Source organism: Ursus arctos, unplaced genomic scaffold, assembly GCF_023065955.2.
Source record: "Ursus arctos isolate Adak ecotype North America unplaced genomic scaffold, UrsArc2.0 scaffold_9, whole genome shotgun sequence".
Taxonomy (NCBI): Eukaryota; Metazoa; Chordata; class Mammalia; order Carnivora; family Ursidae; genus Ursus; species Ursus arctos.
In genome coordinates, this window is record NW_026623111.1 from 43,704,136 (window position 1) to 43,719,370 (window position 15,235).

Consider the following 15,235-nt stretch of genomic DNA (forward strand, 5'->3'; position numbering starts at 1 on the left):
TGTATTTTTAATTAACTGTACATGCCATAATTTGCTAAGTGGTTCAGTTGTTGAATGAAGGTTTTCTTACCCTAAACTGTTAGTACAATTTCCATTTATTAAAACAATCCCCTCATTTCAAAAAACTCGTCTTGCTTCGGCCAGAGCTTGAAAGAGTTGCATCTTCATTTGTTGTTTCTTTCAAGGAAGATTTACAATAACGACCTGTCCCCGGAAGAGGGAACAGCATACACCAAAGCCTGGAGACTGATACTTAGAGAGAGGAGGAGGAGGGTGATAAAAGATGAGGACTGAGAAGCATGCAGAGAGAGGCTGTATCTGGAAGGCATTGATGCCGTGCCGGAGGGTGTGCACTTTCTCAGGATGATGGGGAGTCATGAAAAGATTTTAAGCAGGGAATGGACAAATTTACTTAGTTACTTCGATTATTTTTCAAGTGTCATTGTCTTTTTAAACTTCCTATAAATTTAACGAGAAACTGGCTGTGTTTATTATGTGGGAGGGTGTTTTTGTCCTCAACCCTGAAGCATATTAATAGATATAACCAAATTTTTTTTCCTTTTCTTCTGAGCATAGTTTCTGTTGTTACTGGAGGAATTTGATAAACTCTGAAAAAATATATATTTTCAAATGTGCTTTTCAACTAAAGACTTGAGTACATCCATGTTCATGTGTTTGGGAGTGTTCATTCTATCACCTAGACAGCTCCATTTCTCCTTCTTTCATTTTCTTATCACCTTCTTGTAAAGCAGCAATTAAATTCAGTGCTGTATCAGAATTAGAAAGTAGCAAAAATAGCCCTCGTGTTATCATTTGGGTTCACACTGTTTTAAACCACAGTCTTGAAGAAGATTGAAAAATTGGATTTTGGGATTGAACACTGACTGACTCACCAGTAGTTACCTTCCTGTGGAGATTAATATTTTCTTCTGTGTGAAGAAAAGAATGACTTATAAGATATATTTGACTGAATGTTAGAGGATGAGAGCTCTTAAAATGGCTTTACTACATAATAATAGCTGTAATGTATTGTTTCTCTCTCTCTTACACACACACACACACACACACATAAAAACATAATTTGCAAAACAACTCTATAAAGTAGGTATTATCCCCATTGCAAAATGAGGAAACCAAGGGCTAGGGAAGTTAGGAATCTTGTTCCAGGTAACACACAGGAGGTAGAACCTGGCTTTGAACCCGGTTCTGACTTCTGAGACGCTGCTTCTAATTAAGTCATTCATCCCCTCTCATTGCAGCAAGCCAACTTTAGGCAAATTAACCTCCGTGGATCTCAGTTTTCTATAAATTATAGAAGTTGGACTAGATAAAGAGGTTGTGTTAAATTATCCCTAAACTTTGTAGCTCAGACATTCCATAAGTCTTCTTCCTCTTAGACATTGCCAATTATGAGCAATAGTATTATTTAGATAAAGTCATTACTTTATATTTGGTTTTCAGAAACCATTTTCTTCATAGGAAGCAATAAGGAATCAAGACTGCTGATAGTCCAACAGTGAATGATAAGGATAGTTTTAACAAGTGCAGGCATTGGAGCTTGAGGTAGCTGGATGCCAGTCCCAGCTCTGACAGACACTCACTAGCTGAGTCACATAACATTTCTGAGCTCCCTATCTGTCTGTGATGATGATATCTAACTTGCAGAGTTGTACAAATATTAGAGGTAATGTTTGTTTTTGGGTTCTCATTGATGTTTAGTAAATATTATCATCGACATCACTGTCCTTATCAGAAGCCACAACATTAATGATAGAAAAGGGAGAACTTGCTATGATTTCCTTTGATATCTACTCAAAACAGTGTCTGAATAAAGAATTGGTTCACACTCAAAACTCTGGGTTAGAGCTGAGTGGATAGAGAATAAGTTGAATATAATATTTATTCATTCAACAAATATTAATTGAACACCTATTTTATAGCTAGGTGGCTATTTTATTATTTATTTATTATTATTATTTTTTGTAGAGGGAGGGAGAGAGAGAGTGTGGGGGAGGGCCGGGGAAGAGGAAGAGGGAATCTTAAGCAGACTCCACACCCTGCATAGAGCCTGATATGGGGCTTGATATCACACCCTGCAATTATGACCTGAGCTGAAATCAAGAGTTGGATGCTTAACCAACTGAACCATCCAGGCGCCCCTGCTGTGTTGCTTTTTAAACCATAGATTTAATAATAAAACAGTTCCTGTGCTCACAGAATAAGATTTAAGTGGGCATGACAGAAATAAATATAAACTATGTCACTAGTGATTAGGGCAATGATTAAGAATAAATCAGGGTAAGTGCAGAGAGTGTAAATTTCTGTGTGAGGAACTTTATTTTATAGATACAGTCGTGAGGGGTGAACACTCTCATTAGGTGACATTTGAGGAAATACCTAAAGGGAGTGAAGGAGCAAATGATGTGGACATCTGAGGAACATTCCAGGCAAAGGGAACAGCATGTGCTAAGACTTTGAGGTGGAAATGTACTTCAGTGCTTAAAGAAGAGCAAGGAAGCCAGTATGTCTAGAGCAGAGTGCAGAGAGCAGAGTGAAGAGTTGGCAAGAGCCCATCACCATTATTTCCATCATTATTATTTACAACAATCCAAATTGGGGAAAGGAGTGAAATGTAAGGCAAGGAGTTTGTAGGTGGACCAGAACTCTAGATATGAGCTCCCTCTGCTTATTATCAGCTCTGAGATTTGGGAGCAGGACCCTTAGGTTTCTGAGCCTCAGAGTCCTCTGGTGTAAATGATCATAATACCTGTCCTGTTGACTTTACAGATTACTGTGAAGAGCAGATGAAAATGCTTGGAAAAAGATGAAGCAGATGCTCCTTTGCTGGGGTACATGGCCAGGCTTCAGATGTGTTCAGGAACCTCCTGAAATTGAATGTGAAATTTGCCTTTATTATTTTCTCCCTAGATTCTCAAAGGTTTGTCATCAGATTCTCAAAGGGTTTTGTGACAATGTTGCTGAAAAGCAATAACATCAGACGCAGTAGAGTTGGAATTATTTGCTCTGACCAGGTGTGCTATCTCTAAATCACAAAAATGTTTTCTGTGCTCAAATGAGGATTAAAAATAGCCCTGCATATAGTAGTGGTTCTCAGAGCTGAGCATGCATCAGAATCACCTGGAGGATTTTCTGGTCCCCACCCCAGGGGTTTCTGATTCAGTAGGTCTGAGGTAGAAACTGTGAATCTGCATTTTTTTTTCATTTTGGCATTTAATTTATTTACATGGCATCTGTTATCACCTGTGTCATTAAAGAAAGGGTATTACACACACAGAAGTATAGTTGACAACAATGTTACATTAGTTTCAGGTGTACAACATTGTGATTTGACAGGTTTATACTTTATGCTATGCTCACAATCTGCATTTCTAAAAAGTTCCCAGGTGATGCTGCTTCAGCTGGTCTGGAGCCCACATTTTAAGAGTCAGTAGCATACAGTATAGGTAAGCTGTAGGTATTTAGTAGGCAGGTTATTGGAGAAGCTGCTAATGTCCCTGAATAGATAATAGTAATGGCCTCTACTTCAGACTTCTATGTTGAAAAGAAAAATAAGTCTCTTTGCATTTTGGCCAGTGTGTGTGAATTCATTACTAGAGCTGTCTTCTTTCTTGAGCAGCATGCCACAGCTCCACAACTCTTAACATCTTTTTTTGGGACCAAAATGGTTTAATTCCATCTGACAATATGTCTGCTATTTCCCTGCTAATCTCACAGAATGGCAGAGTAAGAGCCTTGCTGTCTCAAGCCCAGGAACTGGCAATGGCTGCCGTGTGGGCTGAATGGGTCCTTTAATTGAGGAAGTCACAGGGTTCTCTGTAAAGCCTTTCCAAGAATTTGAAAATACATTTTCTTTTGAAAGAGGAGGAAAGAGGCTTTTGGAATAAGTACTTTTTGAAGATGTTTACATCAGTGGTGAATAGGGAGGAATTGAAATGTAAGTACCATTTGTAGCTCAGATTCTGTGTTTTTTATTGTGGAACACGGTCCAAAGCCACCTGCCCTATTCCTTCTTTAGGAGAATGATGCACACACATTTTACATGGCGGTCCTGGACAGCAACAAATAACACTGGTGAATAGCATTGAAATACAAGTGCTAACTAGCAGCACCCAGGAGGAGAAACACTTGGGAAAAATGTCACTGCAAAAAGGGGGAAGAACATATTTTAAACATGCTGAAAATGTGCTCTATGATAGATAGAGTTAAATTTGGCTAATTTCATTTGTCCTCACAAATGCCATTTTTCAAAATCTTACTTCATTGCTATTTTAATTTTCTCTGTCCTGCCCTCATCTTCATTTTCTGTTTGCCCTTAATCCTTTAATACGTTCTTCTTATCTTTCCTTGACTGTTCCGAATACTTAATGTTTGGAGAAACTCTTTTTCAATCAGATCTGGTACCTGTCAAGGAACAGTAAATAAGCATAGTATTATAGATTCAATTTTAAGAAGGCTGTTTAAGTCACATCAGTGTGAGCCATATTAATATCTGAGATGCTAAGGGACTTTCACAGCCCTGGAACTTGGAGGAGACAGAAATGTCTTAATCCTTGAAATGTAGAAGAGGAAGAAAGAGAGAATACCTTCACTTTTACACAAGCAAAACTTGTTTGTCCAAGGACATGCAGACTCTTACAAAGCAAAAAGGGCTGGTTGGGGGACAATTTCGTATGTTTGCCTGTACAGATTTCTTCAGTATCCCCAACACCTATCCCCTTCAAAATCAAATGGGACTTACTGTCAAGCACTTGCAAAACTATTTTTAAACAAGCCAGAGCTAGAGCATTAAAAATGGGGAATAGCTGTAAATTCCAGAAAAATAGCGTATGGGTAAAACTGCAGATATTATGCAGTAGTTTGGGTTCCAAACATCCCCATTTCTCAAGGCATTTGAATATTTTTGGTTTACAAAATACTTCCACTTGTTTTTTTAATGTTAGAAGTGTCTACATTTTTATAACTCCTACTAAGGTATCTCATGTTCATTACTGTCGCCATCAAAGCTAGTGATTTGGTGGCAGTGGTACACTTTATGAGCTGTCATGGGATATGCTACAGATTATGTTAAGGCGAGGAGGGAGAAGATGACAAACAAATCATAAAGTTGTTCGTTTTCCTAGACAATTTTACATCTGTTTTCCTCATTTTTTAACGTTTTAGATGATCTATATGTTTGGCAAAGTAAGATGTTTGTGTTGCTTTTTCATGCTTGGTGCAATTAAGGACTGTGTTCTTATCAAAACATACATTTCACAGTTTTTTTTTTTTAACCAAACAGTGAAGAGGAGATTTGGATGCTCATTTTGGTTATGCCGTTAACAAAGGCAGTCATTTCTGAGTCTCCTTCTCTATTACAAAGGGTTAGCAAGTTCTGCAGGTCCAGATATAATCTGGACTCCAAGATATAGAAGAATGGGACCAAGTTATTTGTACTTACCAAATTGCCTATTGGAGTATAGTCCTCATTATAAATTAATACACTGATATTTTAGTTTGTCAGTCCATTTATGGAAGTTTGTTTAATGCAGTGTAATCCCACTTGGACCTGACTGCTTTTGGGGTAATTTGGTACAAAGATAAAGGTACATTGTATGTAAAGCTGGCTCTACTAAAGACTTAGATTTAATTGTGTAAGTATTCTGAACTTTTGCACATCAATGATCACCATAATCAAAATTAAAAGAAAAATGATACATTGGGATAAAATGTTTATAATGAATATGATGGTTAAGTGATTAATGGCCTCAGTGTATAAAGAGGTCTTAAAAATTGATAAGAAAAACTTAAATCACAATAGAAGAAAGAACAAAGAATACGAATAGGCAATTCATAAAAGAAGAGAATGGCCAATAAGAATAAAAAAGTCAAATTTCATTAGTAATCAAAGAAATATGAGCTAAAATCAAACATCATTCCTCTTGATCAAATTGACAAAGGTCTAAAAAGATAATATTTAATTCCTAATTGTTTCCCCATACAAATGGCTGCCCTAGCACCCTTAGGGTGGCCCTGAGATTTTAGTATGTGCCATTGTAACACACTTTCGTTTCCTTCCTGGGCAATGCAACAATAGGGTTTGAATCCAAGCTCTGGATTCAGGCACTCCAGGTTAGATTCTCAGTATTCCTACTTACGTTTTACCTTGAAGAGGCTGCCAGTTTCTTAAACCTTATGAGCTTCTGTAAAATGTGGATAATGCCTAATTTGCAAAGTTTTTGTGAAGAGGCAGTGAAACTAGTAATGCTTCTAGAAAAAAGTAGCTCTTAATCAGTGGTGGCTGTTCTATCATTTTAGACTATTTTCTGTAGTTTTAAACACAAAATTTCAAAGTTTGTGTTTTGTAATGTAAAAGACTTGACCCTTCACAATATGTGTTAGATACAAATATTGGGCAGGAACTGTCTTACCAGTTGCTTTGTGCTATGAGATAATGGGTGGTGTGACTCCAGGTGTCACTTGCTTCTCTATAACAGGAAACTTTTAAGTATTAGAACCTAAACTTGGAACTATTTTCTTTCCACCAAAATCCATACTGGATTTTGCAGAATGGAACAAAGTTTATGCAGAACAGAGTGGGACAGAAAAAGGCATCATACAAAAAGAGAAAAACTATTCCCTGGGTAAATAGGCCTATTCCCCTAGAGGGAATTTTAGAGTACACAAAGGAGGAGACTCCAATCTGTTACATAGATATCTGCAGTAGGAAGTCAGGAATGAGTCTCTCTAGAGTTAGGGAACTGCAGTTGATGAAGCTACTGTATTTAAAATGTGAACACTGAACAGTCGAGGACAGAGAGACAGAGAAAGGTTCTGATACTGATAAGCAGCCTGTGCATGTGGTCATGGAAGACCTTGGAGCACAGAACAAGAAGACTCAGGCAAGACCAAGTCAGAAAAGCAACTGGCAAGTTCTGCGAGGTAGAGGTTTCTCTAATTATACAGCAATGCACAATTGGAATTAATAATTAATGAGACGTATATAGTTTATTCTGTGTATGTGTAGCCTTCATATCTACCAGTTTCATATCTATTCTGCCTGGGAAAAAAACAAGATTTTAGGTCTCCCTCAGCCAAAATTTGTCTTTTCCCTTATTTGGGGGAATTTTTACAGAATGTCTGTCAGTTGACTAAAGTTGCTAGCTAGCATTAACTTCTATCCATTAGCAACTTCTCCACTGCTGGCTCCCATCAGTCCGTACCTGCTGCTGCCTCTCCAAAGAGGCACTTCTTGTGGCACTGACGTCATGAGAATCCAGTGTTCACATGGAGGGTGATGTCTCTGGGGTGCCAGAATTAAGCTGGCTCCCAGCAGAAACTGAGCAAAGGACCTCCTCATCTCAGCCATACTCATCCAGGTCCCTGAAATTGAACTACTTGTGCCCAGGGGACAAGGGGACCTGTCCAGGGGACCACAATGGACAATTCCCAGCCCTGGTCAAAGCATCTTCCTTATCTTCCTTTATGGTTGTCTCATTCCATCAAGATGTCCTCTCTCCTCTCCCAGGTATAACCATTTCCCTCTCTCCTTCTCATCCCAAAGTGGCCCTGCGGGAGACCAGTGATACTGCCTGTGAGGGGGAGTGTGGACTACAGCTCAGATGCTTACCTCCCTAGTTCTAAGCCTACTTCAGTTAACTCTTAAAAGGGATTTCATTCACTCCATCCTGTAAGAGGCAGCCATCCTCAATGTCTGTTTGTTCTCATAAAGTTTTCAGGAAAAGAATCTGCATCCCAATGAAACAAACTGAATACATTTGAGATTAAAAGGAACATTCTGCATCCTGGAGCTGGCTAACCAGTTTGGCAGGTCTCTACCCCTTCCAGCATGGGCTGAGCAAAGCTTGTTTTGGCCTGGGTGTGCCTCACATTCTCTGTGCTTCTGAATAGGTTACGCTTTCTGATGCTCCGTTTTATCAGCTTACAATTTTCCTCGGATAACAGCAAGCAATTTCTCATTTCCTTCCTCCTTTGATGTATGATCTTTCAAATATTCATAGATGTTTTCCCTGCCTTTTTTGTTGCGAACCTGGGGTATTTATCTTCGGTCTTTCAGTCACATCAGTTTTGCTATTCTGAGTTCTTACCCAAATGTGTGGCAGCTGGAGGTTTCTAGAGTCTGGTTCCCAGAGTGGAATAAGAAAGCAAAAGATTTTGGGCAAATGGCCTTGAGCCTTGTAGCCATAAGCAATGATGACATACTCCTGCCTGGATTGGACCCTGTGTCATTTCTCTGAGGCTGAACCTTGGTTCACGTTTTCCTGTTCTTTCTGCTCCAGAAGGAGCACAACTGTGGCCCCAAGGGAAGGGAACCAATCTTTTTGTGAGTGAAACAGTAAATTTAGGATGCCCTGTGTTCTCTTCTGAGTAGAGTGGGGTTCAGGTGCAGGTGTCACAGGAATGAGAGAACAGAGTTATAAGAAGCCAGCTCCATAGCCTTGGGTAAGTTACTGAAGGTCTCTAAGCTCAGTTCTCTTAGCTGTAGAATGCTGATAATTTTGAGGATAATTGAGATGTTTGAACAAGGCTCTGACCATTTGGAGCATACTGTAGGCTCGAAATAACAAAGAAAGATTGCTGCTATTATTATGCATCTTGGAACTAGAGAAACCTGGTATTATATTCTACCTCTGCTACTGTCTAGCCATGTGACCTTCTGTCAGGGGTCAGCAAGCTTTCTGTAAAAGGCCAGAGTAAATATTTTATACTTTACATGGCACATAGTATCTGTTGCACCTATTTGACTCTGCCATTGCAGTGAAAGCAGCTGTAGTCTATATGGAAACAAATGGACATGATTGTGTTCTAATAACTTGTGTTGTTATCTAGTGGAATCCTAACAGCCAAAGAGTTCCTTTCAATAAAGTAATGTGACTCTCTTTAAAGATTAGCCAGTTCCTATTCATCCTAGGGTATTTTCAAAGGAAAACATGTGTTTTTATTTGTGTGGAAATGGTATTAAAATGTCTTGTTGAATATTTCCACTGATCAACTCAGATGAATTGTTTTCTTTTTTCTTCTTTTTAAAAAATTTTCATTTCATTGTTATAAAATTGCACCATATAGTGATTCAACAATTCAATGTATTACTCAGTGCTCATCAAGATAAGTGTACTCTAATTCCCATCACCTATTTCACCCATCCTCACACCCACCTTCCCTCTGGTGACCATCTCTTTGTTCTTTATAGTTAAGAGCCTGTGTTTTTAGTTTCTCTCCCTCTGTTTTTTCCCTTGTTTTATTTCTTAAACTCTGCATATGAGTGAAATCATATGGTATTTGTCTTTCTCTGACTGGCTTATTTCACTTAGCATTCTATACTGTAGCTCCATCTGTGTTGTTGCAAATAGCAAATTTTCATTCTTTTATACAGCTGAGTAATATTCCATCTCTCTCTCTCTCTCTCTCACTCACACACACACACACACACACACACACAGAGGCACACCTGACTTCTTCTTTATCTATTTATTTATCAGTGGACACTTAGGTTACTTCTGGTTCATAGAGTATTTCTATTTCCAATTTTTTGAGGAACTTCCATATTGTCTTCCACAGTGGATGCACCAGTTTGCATAACCACCGACAGTGCATGAGGGTTCCTTTTTCTCCACATCCTCGCCAACACTTGTTGTTTCTTCTGTTTTTGACTTTAGGCATTCTGACAGGTATAAGGTGATGTCTCATTGCGGTTTTGATTTGCATTTCCCTGATGATGAGTGATGTTGAACATCTTTTCATGTGTCCGTGGCTCATCTGTATGTCTTCTTTAGAGAAATATCTGTTTGTGTCTTCTACCTATTTTCTAATTGGATTATTTGTTTCTTGGGTTTTGAGTTGTGTAATTCTTTATACATTTCGGATACCAACTCTTTTTCAGATGTGTCATTTGTAAGTATCTTCTCCCAGTCAGTAAGATGTCTTTTAGTTTTCTTGGTTGATTCCCTCGCTGTGCAGAAGCTTTCTATTTTGATGCAGTCCCAAGAGTTTATTTTTTCTTTTGTTTCCCTTGCCTCAGGAGACCTATCTAAAAACATGTTGTTATGGCCTATGTCAGAGGAATTGCTGCCTGTGCTCTCTTCTAGGATTTTTATGGATTCAGGTCTCACATGTACGTCCTTAATGCATTTTGAGTTTGTTTTTGTGTATGCTGTAAGAAAACGGTCCAGTTTCATTCTTTTGCATGTAGCTTCCGAGTGTTCCCAACACCATTTGTTAAAGAGACTGTCTTTTTCCCATTGCATATCCTTTCCTCCTCTGTCAAAGATTAATTGACCATATAATTGTGGTTTATTTCTGGGTTTTCTGTTCTTTTCCACTGATCTGTGTATCTGGTTTTGCACGAGTACCATACTGCTTTGATTACTACAGCTTTATAATATAACTTGAAGTCTGGAATTGTGTCTCCAGTTTTGTTTTTCTTTTTTCAAGACAGCTTTGGCTAATCAGGGTCTTTTGTGATTCCATATAAATTTTAGGATTGTTTGTTCTAGTTCTGTGAATAATGCTGTTGGCATTTTGATAGGGATGGCATTGGATGTGTAGGTTGCTTTGGGTGGTTTAGACATTTTAACAGTATTTGTTCTTCCAGTCCAGGGGCATGGAATGTCTTTCCATTTCTTTGTGTCATTTTCAATTTCTTTCATCAGTGCTTTACAGTTTTCAGAGTATAGGACTTTCACCTCTTTGGTAAGTGTATTCCTAGGTATTTTATTATTTTTGGTGCTATTGTAAGTGGGATAGTTTTCTTCATTTCTCTTTCTTTTGCTTCATTATTAGTGTAGAGAAATGCAGCAGATTTAAGGACATTGATTTTGTATCTTGTGACCTTAAAGAATTCATTTATCAGTTGTAGTAGTTTTTTAGTGGAGACCTTAGGGTTTTCTATGTAAACTATCATGTCATCTGCAAATAGTGAAAGTTTTACTTCTTCCTTATCAGTTTGGATGCTTTTACTCCTTTCTCTTGTCTGATTGCTGTGGCTGGAACTTCCAGTACTATATTGAATAAAAGTGGTGAGAGTGGACATCCTTGTCTCATTCCTGACCTTAGGGGAAAAGCTCTCAGTCTTTCACCATTGACTATGAGGTGAGCTGTGTGTTTTTTCATTTAAGGCCTTTGTTATGTTTAGGTATGTTCCCTCTAAATCTATATTGTTGATGGTTTTTACCATGACTGGATATTATACTTTGTTAAATGCTTTTTCTGCATTTTTTGAAATGATCATACGGTTTTTATCCTTTCTCTTATTGAGGTGATGTATCACATTGATTGATTTGCTAATATTGAACCACCCTTCCATCCCACGAAAAAGTCCCAGCTGATCTTGGTGAATACTTTTTTTAATGTACTGTTGGATTCAGTTTGCTAATATTTTTTATTGAGGATTTTTGCAACTATGTTCATTGAAGATATTGCCCTGTAGTTTCCTTTTTTTGTTGTGTCTTTATGTGGTTTTGGAATCAGGGTAACGTTGGTCTCTCAAATGAATTAGGAAGTTTTCTTTCTTCTTCTATTTTTTGGAAAAGTTTGAGAAGAACAGATATTAACGGATTCGATTTCATTGCTGGTAATTGGTCTGTTCAAATTTTCTATTTCTTCCTGTTTCAGTTTTGGTAAGTTGTATGTTGCTAGAAATTTATTCCAGGTTGTCTTATTCGTTGGCATATACTTTTTCATAATGTTCTCTTCGTATTTCTGAAGTGTCGTTATTTCTCCTCATTTGTTTCTGATTTTGTTTATTTGAGTCCTTTCTCTCTTTTTTGGATGAGTCTGGCTAGAGGTTTATCAATTTTGTTGATCTCTTCAAAGAACCAGCTCCTGGTTTCATTGATCTCTTCTGTTATTTTTTTAGTTTTGTTATCATTTATTTCTACTCTAATCTTTAGGATTTCTTTCTGCTGAAATGAGTTTTGTTCGTTCTACTTTTCCTGGCTCCTTTAGGTGTAAGGTTAGGTTGTTTATTTGAGATTTTTCTTGCTTCTTGGGGTAGTAGGCCTGTATTGCTCTAAACTTCCCTTTTAGAACCAATTTTGCTGCATGTGAATGATTTTTGGATCATTGCGTTTTCACTTTTATTTGTTTCCATGTATTTTCTGATTTCCTCTTTGATTTCTTGATGGACTAATTCATTGTTTAGTAGCATGTTGTTTAACCTCCATCTATCTGTGCTCTTTCCAGATTTTTTCTTATGGTCGATTTCTAGTTTCATCTGTTGTAGTCAGAGAATACAGATTTGTTGTGGTCAGAGAAGACGCATTTGATCTTTTTGAAATTGTTGAGACTTCTTTTGTGACCTGATATGTGATCTATTCCGAAGACTGTTCCATGTGCACTTGAAAAGAACGTGTATTCTGCCGGTTTAGGATGGAATGTTCTATGTCTGTTCAATCCATCTAGTCCAGTATGTCATTCAAAGCCACTGTGTCTTTGTTGATTCTGTCTAGATGATCTGGCCACTGATGTAAGTAATACTATTACTGTATTATTATTGATTGTTTCCTTTATGTTTGTTACTAGGTGCCCTTTGTATTTGGGTGCTTCCATATTGGGTGCATAAATATTTACAATTGTTATGTCTTCTTTTTGGATTGTCCCCTTAGTGATTATATAGTGTCCTTTGTCTCTCATTACAGTCTTCATTTCACTGTTTTAAAGTTGACTGTGTCTGATAGAAGCATTGCTACCCCAGATTTCTTTTCACATCCATTTGTATGACAAATATTTCTCTATCCTGTCACTTTCAATCTGCATGTGTCTTTAGGTCTGAAGTGAGTCGCTTGTAGGCAGCATATAGATGGGTCTTGTTTTTTTATTCATTCCATCGCCTTCTGTCTTCCGATGGGAGGATTTAGTCCATTTACACTCAAGTAATTATGGATAGGTATGTATTTATTGCCATTTTGTTATTTGTCTTGTGTTTGTTTTCGTGGTTCTTCTTTGTTCCTTTCTTTCCTTGCTCTCTTCTCTCACCATAGGCTGGCTTTCTTTAGTGATAGATCTGGATTCCTTTCTCTTTCTTTTTTGCAAAATTATTCCTGGTGATTGATTTGTGGTTACCATGAGGCTTCTATGTAACCTCTTCTGTCTACAGCAATCTATCTGAAGTTGATGGTTGCTTAAGTTTGAACTCATTCTTGACTCCTCTTTTCCCTTTGTTTTAGGTATATGGTGTCATACTTTACTTCCTTTTGCTTAGTGAGTCCCTCGAGTGAGATTTACTGATATTGTTACTGCTTTTGAGCTTTCCACTTTTGTTACTCTTACTTATGGTCTTTCCTTTCCATTCACAGATTCCCCTTTAACATTTCTTGTAGGACTGGTTTAATGGTCATGAACTCCCTTAACTTTTGTTTGTCTTGGAAACTCTAACTCTCCTTCTATTCTGAATGATAGTTTTGCTGGATAAGTACTCTGGCTACAGACTTTTCCCTTTTGGTACTTTTTTTTTTTTTTTAAGATTTATTTATTTATTTTTAGAGAGCAGCTGAGTGGGTGGCAGGGCAGAGGGAGATGGAGAGGGAGAGAATGTTCAGCAGACTCCCAGCCAAGTGTGGAGCCTGATGCAGGGTTTGATTCCACAACCTTGAGATCGTGACTTGAGCTGAAACCAAGAGTCAGATGCTCAACTGATTGAGTCACCCAAGTACCTCTCTGCTCTTTGAATATAGCATGCCACTCCTTTCTGGCCTGTAAAGTTTGTGTTGAAAAATCTGCTGATAGGCTTATGGGGTTTCCCTTGAATGTAGCTGCTTTCTTTTCTCCTGTTTCTTTTAGAATTCATTGTTTATCACTGCTTTTTTGCCATTTTAATTACTATGTGTCTTGTTGTGGACCTCCTTAGGTTGATTTTGTTGGGGTATCTCTGGATCTGAATTTATGTTTCCTTCCCCAAATTTGAGCAGTTTTTATCCTTTATTTTTTCAAAGAAATTTTATGTTCCCTTTGCTCTCTCTTCTTTTGGGATTCCTGTAATGCGAACGTTATTACACTTGTTGGAGTCACTGAGTCCCCTAAGTCTGTTCTCAATTTGTATAATGTTTTTCCCCTCATCTACTCAGCTTGGTTACTTTCCATTACTCTGTCCTCCAGGCTGTTGATTTGTTCTGCTGCTTCTGACCAGCCCTGTATTCCATCTAGTATTTTAATTTCAGTTATTGTATTCTTCATTTCTGATTGGTCCCTTTTTCATCTCTTTGTTAAAGGTCTCACTGATGTCTTCCACTCTTTTCTCAGGTCTAACAAGTATCCTTATGGTCATTACTTTAAATTCTCTATCAGGTGTAGTGCCTATCACTGTTTCATTAGGTCTCTTGCTAAGATTTTGTCCTGTTTTTAAAATTTTTTACATATTCCTTTGCCTCCTCATTTTATCTATCTCTGCATCTGTTTTTGTGTGTTAGGAAAGTCAGCTACATCACTTGCTTTTAAAAAATATGGAATGTTGGGGCGCTGGGTGGCTCAGTCGTTAAGCATCTGCCTTTGGCTCAGGGCATGATCCTGGCAGTCTGGGATCGAGCCCCACATCAGGCTCCTCGGCTGGGAGCCTGCTTCTTCCTCTCCCACTCCCCCTGTTTGTGTTCCCTCTCTCGCTGGCTGTCTCTCTCTCTGTCAAATAAGTAAATAAAATCTTTTAAAAAAAATGGAATATTTTATGTATTTTTGTGTCATCCTTGGTCAGGGGCCATGCTAATCTTCTCTGTATGGTTCCAGTTTTTTAGTATATGTGATGCCAAAGCAAGTACTTTAGTTCCTTTTTTGATGTTGTCTTATTAAACAGGGTAGTTGAATGAAATCCAATTTTATAAGCTCCCCATTCATTATATAATAAAGAATGTCTTTGATCTTTTTCCTGAGTTCTTGTGAGGGAGCTTCTAAATCCTTGGAATTTCCCAAGGGACAGGAGTATCTTCATTATTCACTGTGGGACCCCAGGATTACCTCTGAGTTTATGCTAATTCCTGGTGGGACCCTAGATGTCAACATGGGGACTGACCAAGTTGGAAAAACAACTCTGTGATTAGAGGGTTGAAGCTTTGATTCTGGTGATATTAACCTTACCTCCTGACCTTTGGGGAAAGGAGAGGGGCTGGAGATTGAGATCTGTTATGTGGTCGATGATTATTACACCAAGGTTTAGTTGGTAAACATACATTGATGTGCTGGAAGGATGACGTGTCTTAAAGACATGGAATATTTGTGTTTGTGACTCTCTTAG

At 38.0% G+C, this 15,235-nt stretch overlaps 1 non-coding gene across 1 annotated transcript; it reads right to left on the reverse strand.

Moving 5' to 3' along the window:
- Positions 1-14,653: 14,653 nt before the first annotated feature.
- LOC130543280 (U6 spliceosomal RNA) lies at positions 14,654-14,762 on the reverse strand. Its single transcript, XR_008958513.1, has one exon. It is a non-coding gene; the product is annotated as a U6 spliceosomal RNA (small nuclear RNA).
- Between the last annotated feature and the right edge of the window lie 473 nt (positions 14,763-15,235).